General features: G+C 48.1%; 1 protein-coding gene and 1 non-coding gene across 23 annotated transcripts in view; both read left to right on the top strand.

Moving 5' to 3' along the window:
- NAV2 (neuron navigator 2) overlaps positions 1-12166 on the top strand; it is a 739922-nt gene that overhangs the window by 384470 nt on the left and 343286 nt on the right. The gene's annotated exons all lie outside the window — the stretch shown is intronic.
- On the top strand, positions 10804-10875 carry LOC122484578. The gene has a single exon (XR_006297635.1). It is a non-coding gene; the product is annotated as a small nucleolar RNA SNORD45 (small nucleolar RNA).

Raw genomic sequence — 12166 nt, forward strand, 5'->3', positions numbered from 1 at the left:
CATAAACTCTCTCTCTCTCTCTCTCTCTCTCTCTCTCTCTCACACACACACACACACCCATCCCTTCCTTTCTTATTTCAAAAATCTTACATGTTTACTGTAGAAAATTTAGAATATATGGACAGGGTAAAAGGATACCTAAAAGTTACTTTTAATGATACCTCCGAGGTAAGCGTTGTGACTATTTTGGTCAGTTTTGCTTTTCTAGTCTTCTTTCCCAACTGATTAACATCTGTGTTTTTTCTGACCTACAGTTTAAAAAACTTCATCCCTCATGGACATCCCTCCAAGCTACACACCGTCGCTTTTACTAGCGAGAGAGTATTTAGTTGTACGCAGGTAATTTATTTCACCCATCCCCGACTGTTGGGCAGGTAGGCTGTTTCCGACTCTAGATTGTTAATACTGGGATAGACTTTCTCATTGGTATATGTCTTGGAACAGATAGTGATTATTCTCATAGTCATTAATGTCAATTATTGCAAACTCAATCTATGGACTGAATGTGTGTGCCCCCCCACCCCCTCCCCCCAACTCATGCGTTGAAGCTGTAATCCCCAACGTGTTAGGAAGTAAGGCCTTTGGAGATGATTAGGTTCAGATAAGGTCATGAGGGGGGAGCCCCATGTTAGCATTAGTGTCCTTATAAGGGGATGGAGGGACCAGAGCTTGCTCTCTCCGCCATGTGAGGATTCAGTGAGAAAACAGCCATCCATCAACCAAGAGGAGAGCCCTCGCCAAGAACCCCACCATGCTGGCACGCAGGCTCCAGAACTGTGGGAAATAAATGTCTGATATTTATGCTACCCAGCCTCTCCTGTTGTTATAGAAGCTGCTTCACTGAATCCTCCACGTATCCTTACAACAGTGGTGTCTATATGGCAACCATGACTTTGCCTCTGGACCTTTGCATGTTCTGCTCCCTCTCCTTGGCTAGCCCTTTCCAAGCTTCTTCACCTGATTGTCATAGGGTCTTCCTGCTGCCCCAAGTCATACATTTCCTTACATTTGAATATTTAAAAAGATGATGAATCTAACAGCCAGCGTGCGGATTTGTGGTGGTAGTGAGTTGTAGACATAATCCCTCTTCACTCTTTAAGGCACAGCTTAGCCCAGGCAGTAATTCCTGGGTTGTCCTAACCCATGGGCTAATCTCTCTTTCAACTACTACTAACACTGCATTGCTGTTGCCCGCTTGTTTGTCTCCTCCTGAATCAGGACCTTCCTGAGAACAGCAAACATGTATTTTTTTGTTCCTGTATACCCAGCTCCTAGCAGCTCAGTAGCCGGGCCCCGGGACAGGTGCCGAGGGCAGGGGTAGGTGGGGAGCAGGTCTCATTGTCTCCTTTCTCCCCCGCTGAACAGGTAAATGGACTTATTTCCTCATTCCAGGCCCATGGAGAGCTCCTTCTCAGAGCTCTTTGTGGGTAGGTCAGAGCATTTCACCTGCCCCGCCTTTGAGGGGCCATTTCAGACCATGGTGGATATATTTATTTGCTCTGAGCAAGAGTGGGGAGAAAGCTTGGCAGAGGGAAGTTTTGTTAATTTGTGTCCACATGGCTGTAGAGAGCTTCCAAGAAACCAGTTACCAGCACAGCAGCTGTTTTCACGGTGCCTCGCAATGACACTCAGTCAGGGGAAATGCTTGAGTTTCAGCTTTACAAAAAGGCCTGCTGAAGATATCACCTTTCCCCTGCTGGACCTGCCACCAGCCCCAGACAGTGACTGTGAATGAAGTTGGCCATTTGAGTTTTCAGTGTCCGCTCCTCCCACTTTCTCCCCTCCCCACTCTCCCTCCTGGGTCTTTCTCTTTGTTCTGAGGTCATCTTCCCTTTATCTGCCTCTGGGTGACTTTTTGTCTTGTTTTTTATTGCTTAACTCTAACTGCAGATAGAATACAGTACCTGTTGTATGGGAATACGCCCTGCCCACAGCTAAGAGATAGAGGATGTCCCTTTCCAGCTGGGAAGGTAGGGGGAGGCTTCAGGCAGGAGGCAGCTGATTCTTGAAGGATGGGTAGGATTCAAATAGCTAAAGAAGTGGTATAGGAAGGGGAAACGTCATTCTAAGCGCAAGCAGGAGTAAGTTACGGTCAGGAAGGTGAGGACCGAGGCTGAAGCAAGCATTCGTGTATAATGTTCACAAGGTGCCCTCCATATGCTGCCCGCTTGCATGTGTGGGTAAACCAGATGTCCCCCAAGTCCTTGGTTCTCCTGCTCACGGATCGGTGTGGGCTCTCCTCACTTTACTCCTATGACAACCCAGCCTCTAAACTCAGTACCTCTCCAAACTCAAGCCTAAGGAATCCATGATCATAAAGACATTGGTACCCAGTATAGAGTTCACTGCATATGTTGTAGAAGAGATGCGGGAATGGGCTTACATTTTAGACTTCACCACAAAGAACTGGAAATATCCATTAGATATTTCTGTTCCCCCCAAACTCCCTACTCACACCATGGTGTGGAGGGGTGTTGCTCCCTCCTTCCCCCAGTCTCTGTCTTACTGGCCCTTTTTATCTCCTCGATTCTTGCTTATGAACTTCACCTTTCTCACACTGCATCAGCCAACTCTTACCACCCAACTTATATACTACCGATGCATCCTGTTAGTCAACAGAGCCCCTCAGTTTCTTGATCTTAGCACTTGGAAGCCACCGTCCTGCAAGGAGGTTTATTTGGCTCAATTTTCCAAGCAAATATAATGCCTTCAAGCCCCAGAGAAATTCTGTGGCTGATATAGTCTCCTTCTTGTTACATGCACATTTTCTCCTTCAACCTCCTACAACTACCCTTCTGTTATCTTCATGGTATACATAAGACAACTGAAAAAAAAGAGAAATTAATTGCTTTGCCCAAAGTCACACAGCAGCCAACAAGGCAAAGGTGAGACCTGAACACTGTCACTTTTTAAATGTATAATAGCCGCCTCTTCTACAGGGAATGTGAGGAAGGTGACTTGGATGGGAGCAGGGTTAGACAGGTAGATTGGGACCTGTGCTAGGTTCCAGGGTTGCCATAAAAAAAAAAAAAAAAAAAAGCACGCCAGGGTGTCCTCAAATAATAGATGTGTTCGCTCATCATTTTGGGGCTCGGAGTCCAAAATCAAGGCATTACTGAGGTTGGTTCCTTCTAGAGGGTTCCTCCAGGTTCCTTCCTTCTGAAGGAGAATCTGCTTTCTGCCTCTCTCCCGGCTGCTGGTGGTTGCCAGCGATTCTTGGCATGTAGACGCAGAGTTCTGATCTCTGTCCTCGTTTTCGCATGGCATTCTCTTCTCTGTGTGTCGCTGTGTCTTCACGTGGCCTTGTTATGAGGACACCGATCACTGGATTTAGAGCCCACCCTAGTCCATTGCGAACTCATGTCAACTAATTACACCTGCAAAGACCATATTTTCAAATAAGGTCACATTCTGAGGTTCCAGGTGGATATGACGCTTTGATGAGACACCATTCAACCCAGTATAGGACCGGTTCATAAAGGTCCTGGAAGGTGATGCTGAGAAATGCAGATGGTGGGCAAGGAACAATCATGAAGGGTTTGTGAGGAGGAGGATGGCAGGATCCGACCGAAAATCCCTCGCCTGGTTCCGTGTGATTTCCTTATCGCCACAGCTCCTTGTGCCTTGTTGCTTTATTAAGGACTTGAACTGGGTGGGCTTCCGCCAGCAGGTGAATGCTTTCTGAGAGTGGCAGCCTTTCCTTTCTCTTGGAAACTTTGCACTTTTGGAGACGTTTTGTGCCTGCCTCCGTCGTGCCTTGGGCTAATCACTATGCCGCTTGAAACTATTTAAAGCCTGATGCATTAGTCACAACAAATCTGCTCCCGTTGGGAGTTGAAAAGACTGAACAGGGCGCCAGCTTCTTTTGGGTAAGTGCGGTTTGTTTTCCCCCTCACGTCATTTGCACCCAGCCCCTTGGATTCCTTGGACTGATTCAGGCACAGAGTCCCTTTCCTGAGTTGTCCCTGATGCAGGGAGAGCTGCCAAAGGCTAGTCGGGGCACCTTGGAAAGGGCAGACGAGGGCCAGGGGCTGAGGCAGGGCAGGGAGTGAGAGCAGGAGGGGCCGCTAGGCTTGCCTGATCCTCGGGAAAGACCCTGACGCTCAGCGGACACACCGTGCCAGCTGGAAGCAGTTGAAAAAGCCTGGGGTGACCTTGTCAGTGCCCTGCTCTGACCCACCCCCAGAAACGCTGGGCTATGTTGATGTGCCTTGAAGCTGGGAGAGCACTAGAACTTTGGCCCTGCTCTAGTGGCAGAAGCCACAGTCCCCGTCTGCCTTTGTGGCTTTGCCAAACCCTCAACCCGCCTGCATGGGAGCTGGCTCGGGAGAGACACGGTTGGCCTCAGTGAGTGTGCAGAGGCCCAGGGCTTCTATTTATTTTGAGCAGGAATACGCAAAGAGCATGGCAGGCTTTCCCCAGCCTGGGCCTGACCACGTGTTCAGATTCCAGGGCTGTAGGTCAGGCGAGGAAGCAAGCACGGCGTGGGGCTAGGAAGAGAGTTTTGGGGTCCTGAATCGAAGGCTTTCTGCCCTCTGCTCCGGCTAGCTGTATGATCTCGGGCAAGCTGTCCTGAGCCTCAGGTTTTTCAGCGGGTAGGTAATTCCTGGCCCTCGGAGGGTTTTAGAGGCATGAATGAGAGGATTTACATACATGTGCTTTGCAGGCTGTATCGTGTGCAATGGGAGAGTGGGACAGAGGGTATGCGTTCTTGTATCTGCTACGCAGTAATAGCTTACATTTATCGAGGGTGTGATACGTGCTACAGGTTCCTCTGAGTACTTCTCATGGATCGTTTAATGTAATGCGTACAATCGCCCTGGGAGTTAGTACTATTATTATCTCTCTTTTACCGATGAGGAAACTGTGGCCGAGAGAAGTTAAATAATTTGCTGAAGGCCCAAAAGCTAATTAGCTGTGAGGGTCCAGTTCAGACTCTGGGGCCTGCAGGCCTCACCGCCAGTCTATACCGCCTCTCTCCCATGCCCAAAGAATGAATTTAAAGCTTCCAGTTAGTGGGACCTTGTCTTGACAAACCCTGAAAATATGTCATCTCTCCCCCTCACAGAAGCCTTGTGAGACAAAATTATCTCCTCCACCTTATGAGTGAGGAATCTGTACACGTTAGTTCCCTCCATTTATTGGGCACCTACTACTCCACCCAAGGCGGTGGGGACACAACCGTGAACAAGATGAGGGGTTTCTTGCCTTCATAGACCTTATGTTTTAGTGCCAGGGAGACAGGCAGTGAAATGCATGGAGAAAATCATTCCAAACCATGGTGAGGGTGATGAAAATAAAACCGAGTGAAGCAACAGAGGGAAGGGAGGCCAGGGAAGGCCTCTCTGAGGGGGGGACGTTGGAGCTGAGACCAGAAAGGTAGTGAGATGTGTGAGGAGGGGCTTTCTCAGGTGGAGGAACAGTGGGGGTCTGTGAGGAATAGAGACGGGGCTGGAGCAGCTGGAGGAGGGGAGCCCAGGGAGTGAGAGGAAGCATGGATCGGGCCACGGGAGCAGGAGGCAGTGGCCACGGCAGAAAGTGAGGTGACTATCAAAGGAGGCAGTGAGGGCCAGGGACCTTCTCTCACTGACGCCAGTTTCTTGGCATTGTCGGCCATGTGTCCAGTGAGGGATGATGGGATGATGGCTGAGGAAAGGCCCAGGCCCGGGCAGGTGGGCAGCATCCTTGGTGGGTGGGCCGTGGCTTGCAGCCTGCAGAACCCTCTTCCATTTTGCTGCAGGGCAAACGGACAGTGGGTCTGAGGGCTTAGGGGTTCCCTCCACAGCTACACAGTCTGGTCATCATAGTCCCATGCATCCAGGAATTGGCGTGGCTGTGACTAAACAGCTGGCTACCGAACTGGGAGTGAGACCTTCCCAGTGGGGCAGAGCAGTTTCTTTCTTTCTTTTTTTTTTTTTTTAAGTTTGAGAGAGAGAGCATGGGGGAGGGACAGAGAGAGAGAGAGAGAGAGAGAGAGAGAGAGAATCCCAAGCAGGCTCTGTGCTGTCAGCACAGAGCCCCACATGGGGCTTGAACCCACAAACCATGATATCATGACCTGAGCCGCATTCAGACACTTGACCGACTGGGCCACTCAGGCGCCCTGGCAGAACAGCTTTCTTCTGCCCACCTTCGCACACTCTCCTGCCCAGGACAGTGTTGATCTTAATTAATAACCTCCTCTGGGGATTCTGCAGGAACCTGTCTATGGAGAATTGCAGGTGTATGTTCTAAAGAGCCTAATAAGATTTTTTCCCCCCCTTGAGAGGAAGGAGATGCTTTGTGTGATAGGTCAGAATGAGATCCTGAACTTTGGACCGGGAAGACACTCAAGACAGTCCTGCCCAGCACTCTCACTGATGACAAGACACTAAGGCTCGGGTGGTACTTAACCCAGCGTTACAAAAAATAGTTGGTGAAAGGCTTTCTGGGGAAAGAGAAAAAGCTGACCAAATACACTTTTCCTGGCTTAGTAAATGGAATGAATTGATCCTTCCACTGAACAGAGGCTAGCAGCAGATGAGAGTGGAGCTTCTGGTATCCAGTGAGGGGCTGGTCCCCCATGCAGGACTCATGGGCTGGCGGTTCTTGGGCAAGTCCCTTAATGTCTGATTCTTCAGCTTCCTGGTCCGTAAAATAGAGACAATAATAGACAGTCACCTAAAGGGGTTTTTATGGGAACTGAATAAAATAACATAACCTATATCAAGGGCTCATCGCACAGTGAGTATTCAATAAAATATTACTGCTATTACCATTTGGGGGTGCAGATCAGTAGTGATGGAGAGCATATGAAAATGCTCAGGAAGGGCAAGCCCACCTACAGATGACATTGCTGTGACCTTGAGCGGAGGCCGCCAAAACATCCCTCAGAGTGAATTTTTATCCATTCCCCCCCAAAAGTTTATCTTTCCATTTGCCTCTATTTCCTGAAAGGCAATATCTAAGAGAAAAATATCCCCTAGTCTATCCCAGCATCTGAATTAGAGTTTTAGAACAGAGTTTGGTCTCTATTCCACAAGCCTCCCCAGCTCATCTGCCAGTGTGTGAGCCTAGACACTGTTGCTGTGACAGGCAGGTGGAAGAGAGGTACCTAGCCCCACCCAGCGGTTGTGGGATCCCATCTTTTGTCCCAACTCAACTCAACCCCAGGACAACACAGAAGATTTGTAGGATGACAGCTCATCTTCTCCTACAGGTACCATGTTATGATTTCAGGTGAAATCATCACTGGACAGTGATGTCTGTGATTAGTCATTTCCCTTCTGGCTTGGGGAGGAGACTGCAGGCATGTGGAAGGGACCAGAAGCCCCATGTGCACAGCCAGTGACTCACAGGCCCTGAGAACTGACCATTCATGGTGACTCGGCATTGACTCGACCCTCGGCATTGACTCTGCAGGGGCCTGGCTGGGCCTCACCACGTCCTGTTTCTTTCCCCTCTGCTGAATGCAGTCCCCATCTTCATGTTAGGAAACATCTTGTCGAAAACAAAATTAGAAGAACAAGAGAGAAGAATCAAGAGCCCTTTCCAAGAAGGAATTTAGCTGGGAGAACTGAATCCTTTAGCCGGGAGGACTGAATCCTGTCTAATACCCTGGGTTAAAAAGAACCAGCTATGAACTACAAATGCAGTTGACTTTGGCCCTGAGATCTGTAGGGAAAACCAGAAAAAGAAATAGTAACGAATCAGCAGCATAAGTGATATTTGCTTGTGAGCTCTTCTAGCCGTGTGCGTGAATAAGGAATTCTGTCCCAGGGTCCTATAGAGTTTGCTTTGTGCCCCAAAGTGTGGAGTTTGGAAAAATACCAGCCCTGGCAGTTCTTCTGCTTTGGGGAATAAAAGGAAACTCCCATGAGAATCCTGTTTCTTGGAAAACCATTACTTACCTGAGCCCTGTGTTCGGACGGAGGTTCAGAGTGAGTCTGAAAGGGCTCGTGGGGAATCTGAGCACAGGGGCCACTCAGTCTGTGCCCAGGCCCAGAGCCAAGGACGTCTATGTTGCCCAGGGAGAAGGCACTCGGGGGGCCCTTGGGACTCTGGGGAGTCATTTACTCATTCATCTTCTTTTTACTGAGGACCTGCTGTGCACCAGGCACTGTGCTAGGCACGATAAAACAAGAATAGCGAGGTTTCTGTCGTCATGGGATTTACCTTCTCGTGGGGAGATACAGACAAACCACAAGTAGGCAAGTGCATTAATACGTTTACTTCAGAGAGTGGCAAGTGCTGTGAAGACGGGAAGGCAGGGTGACATGTTCACGAGCAACTGGGGGTGATGTTAGACCATGTTAGAGCTGAACGACCAGCCGTGGGAAGACCAGGGGAGCCTGCCTGATCCAGGTAGTGGAATCACCAACACAGAGGCTCCGAGTGGGGACAGCTGTGGCTCCTGCAATGTGTATAACAATGGCCAGTGTCACTGGAGCCTCGAGAATCAGTGGCTCCTTTTCAGATTGATACGTGATGTGCTAAATCACCCCACTGCAGTGTCCACTTGGATAGCCATCTCCTGGAGGCAGGGTGGGAAGGAGGGTCTAGAACTCCTTTGGAGACGAGCAGGAATGATTGGTTAGAGGACTAATCCTTCCCTCCTCCTCACCTCCACAGCTAACCCACCATCAAGTCTGTGGGCTCACGCTCCCCGTTTTCTCTTAGGAAGTCCACTTCTCATCATGCCCACCACTTTCACCCTGATTCAAACCACCCAGCATCTCTCCCCAGGTCTACTGGAAAGGCCTCTGAAACTGGTTTCTCATGCATGGTCTTGCCTGTCCCTGGTCTACTCTCCACACTGTGGTCAGAATGATCTTTTAAAACCTCAGATCTAGGGGCATCAGGCTGGGTCAGTCGGGGAGCATGCGACTCTTGATCTCGGGGTTGTGAGTTCAGGCCCCGCATTGGGTATAGAGATTACTTGAAAGTAAAATCTTTAAAAATAAATAAATAAAACAGTAAAAAGACCCTTTCAGAGCTAATCATGCCCCATACGCTTCACAGTACTTTTCCATGACTCCCCATTGCTGGGTCAGGATTCGGACCCAAGTCCCCACAATGACATGCAAGGCTTTGTCTATACAGAGCCTTTATTTCTTCTCTAGCCTGTTTCCAGCCATTTGTGGCTCCACGTTCTGTTCTGGCTACGCAGGCTTTCTTCCAGTTCCTCCAATACGCTGTACTAGTTTTGGCCTCAGGGCCTTTGCACAAGACTCAATGGCTCCTAATCTCTTCTCCTTCCATGCACCCTGGCCTTAGCAACTTCTACTCAGGCTTCAGCGTATCTGTTACTTCAGCAGGGATGTCTTCCTTGCTCTTCACCATGGTGATATTACACTGGGTCTTTGCTTCCACGTTCCCAGTAGTGCTTCATAATTGTTGTCCTAACTCTCAACACACGTATATTTGCTTGCAATGGCTCTTTCCTGCCTTAGTCCATAAGCTCCAGAAGGGTGGGAACCATGCTTGTCTTGTCCATTACTGTGTCCTCAGCACTTAGAAAGTGTCTGGTGCCCAGACACTCGATCTGTATTTGCTGAGGCAGGGAAGGAATGAGTGCTCGCAAAGACCTTGACTCCTAAATGTTCCACTTGAATGTGCTACTTGCTTTCAACAAAATGAAATAACAGGAGACTGTCTGTATTTTCTGTTCCTTTTCTCTACCCTATAGAGATGGTGATTGATATCTGGAGTTCAAGAATAAGCATAGTGAGCAGGAATTCTGGCAGATGAACAACCTGCTTAGGAAGTCTGTTCTTGCCTTCGACTATCAGAACAGGGTTATTTTCTTTGGCCCCAAAAAGTCTAAGACTGTGTGTACTCAGGGAAACGGTATAGACCCACAGTGTGGAGCCAGGGCCAGGGGTGAGACTCAAATAATAATCAAGTGGAAGAGGGTTGTGTGAAGCCTGGTGGGGGACATTGCCTTTCTCAGCGGCCGAGGAATTGGAACATTCCCCCTTGTGTCAATGTGGAAGTGAATGAATTAAGTTCCGTTTTATGCCGTGCCTGGAAAAATACCAATGCTATACTCGCGTAGTTTCTGAAAGCAAACCCCAAATGCCACTCAGTCTCGGCTCTATGAGAGTCTGTTACAGAGGAAAAGAGTCAACATTCACTCACAGATTATGGGAAATACCACTGAAGTGGAAAAAGATTATGGCCGTGGATTTTTACTTTTTTGAGGTTATGTACCCCGTTGCAACTCTGACAGAAGCAATGGACCCTTGCTCCCCTTCATGTCCCTGACCCTCTGCAAAATATATATCCATATAACAACATCCTCTCATCCATGGAGACCCCTGGAGGGCCATAGCCTCAGGTTAAAAATTCCAGTTACTGGATCTGGTTGGAAACTGAGCAGAAATAAGCTAGTAAAAATGACGTGGAAGGACAAGTTACACAATGTTTGGTCCAAAGAATAAAACAGAAGCACTGTGTAATTAGATAGTTCTTTGCCAGTTGGTCGGCACAGGGTGGCCATGTGCATCAGAGCGAAGTAAGGCAGACCTCTAGGGTCTGAGGGGAAGCTACTCCGAGTGTTTCCCCAGATTTAGCCAACCATGGTGATCCCTTGACCAAATCCGCCATGAGGCCAGGATCTTAGTCTGTCACGTTCCGCACTGGTCCTCAGTGTCTCACTCCAGTGCTTGGCACTTAGTAGGGGCTCAATAGATACTTGTTGAATGAATGAATCCATGAGACTAGCCTGGGTTGCCTCACTTCACTCTGGCTTCCTCTCCTTAATTTTGTTGTGGATTTATCAGATTTTAGTTTTTCTTTAGTTGTTCGAGAAATGTTTGTTGAGGTCGGTGATGTGGTGGCATGTGTTAGTTGAATTCACAGTTGAGGTCAATTCTAAAATTACACTAAACTCTTGGGTGGGGAAAAAAAAAGCGGTATTTGTTAGAGCCTTCTGGTGGGCCATACTTGTTCTCTAAGCACAGAGTGACATGAGATTGAAGAGCTTCTGCTCTGGGAGTGCTTGGGAGTGACAAGAGCCTCAGTTTCTCCAAATGTAAAATGGGACATGAGAAAGAAAATTATGCAGTTAAAACCCTTAGCACAACTCTTAGCACACACCTACATATTGTCTTAATGAATGCCTGCCATTTTTATGATTACCTAACTCCTCTGCTGCACAGTTTATTGGTTCCTTTTGGGTTCTCTTCCCTTAGCTCACAGCTCTGAACCCCAGAAACTGTTGCTAACTATACAGTGGGTCAAGTGCAGCCTTTTAAAAGTCCCAGAATCAGGGGCACCTGGGTGGCTCAGTCAGACAAGTGTTTGGCTTTGGCTCAGGTCTTGATCTCATGGTTCGTGACTTTGTGCCCCGCGTCAGGCTCTCTGGTGTCAGCACGGAGCCCTCTTCAGATCTTCTGTCTTCTCCTCTCTCTCTCTGCCCCACCCCTACTTACACTCTGTCTCTATCTCAAAATAAATAAATAAACTTTGAAAGAAAAATGTTGAAGAAAGTCCCAGAATCAATCATGGCTACATTTAAGGGCTGTGAACATTACTACTTTCCTCCCTTCCTATTTTTCCACATTTTAAAATTTCAATTAATAAGCACGTGTTCCTTCATAATTTAAAAAGTACTGAATGAGAAAAGGGTATTGTAATAAAAATGTGTTTATCCCATGTTGCTAAATTCAGAGGTAGAAAACAAGAACATTTTATCGTCTCTGGTCTGTAGAATCAATTCCAGGAAACCCGGGGGAACCCAACTTGTCCATTGTGTTGCCCACATAAAAATGCCCAAACACAGGTGCCAAGAAAGGAAGGCTGCATGCCGGAGTAGACAGGGATGTGCTGCTCTGTTTAGTGGTCGTGGGGTTAAGCGCAGGGACCCCTGGCTTCATCTCCCGGCTCTCCCTACTACCTGGCTCTGCGTGCGACTTTGGAAAAACGGCTCAACCGTTTCAGCCTCACTTTCCTCATCAGTAAAGTGGGAGAGACAGATGGAGAGATTCTTCCTTATAGATTGTTGTGGGAATGAATATCAGATACTTCACGCAGCAGAGTAGCTGTTCCATACATTCTTGTTTCCTTTCTGTTTTTCTAACAGCGTCGGTGACATCGTCATCCTTTATGTTACGTGTGTACATTTTGCACACGCGCGTATATACAAATGTGTACATACATGTCTGCACTGTGATGTTGAATCATC

Source organism: Prionailurus bengalensis, chromosome D1 (genome assembly GCF_016509475.1).
Source record: "Prionailurus bengalensis isolate Pbe53 chromosome D1, Fcat_Pben_1.1_paternal_pri, whole genome shotgun sequence".
Lineage (NCBI taxonomy): Eukaryota > Metazoa > Chordata > Mammalia > Carnivora > Felidae > Prionailurus > Prionailurus bengalensis.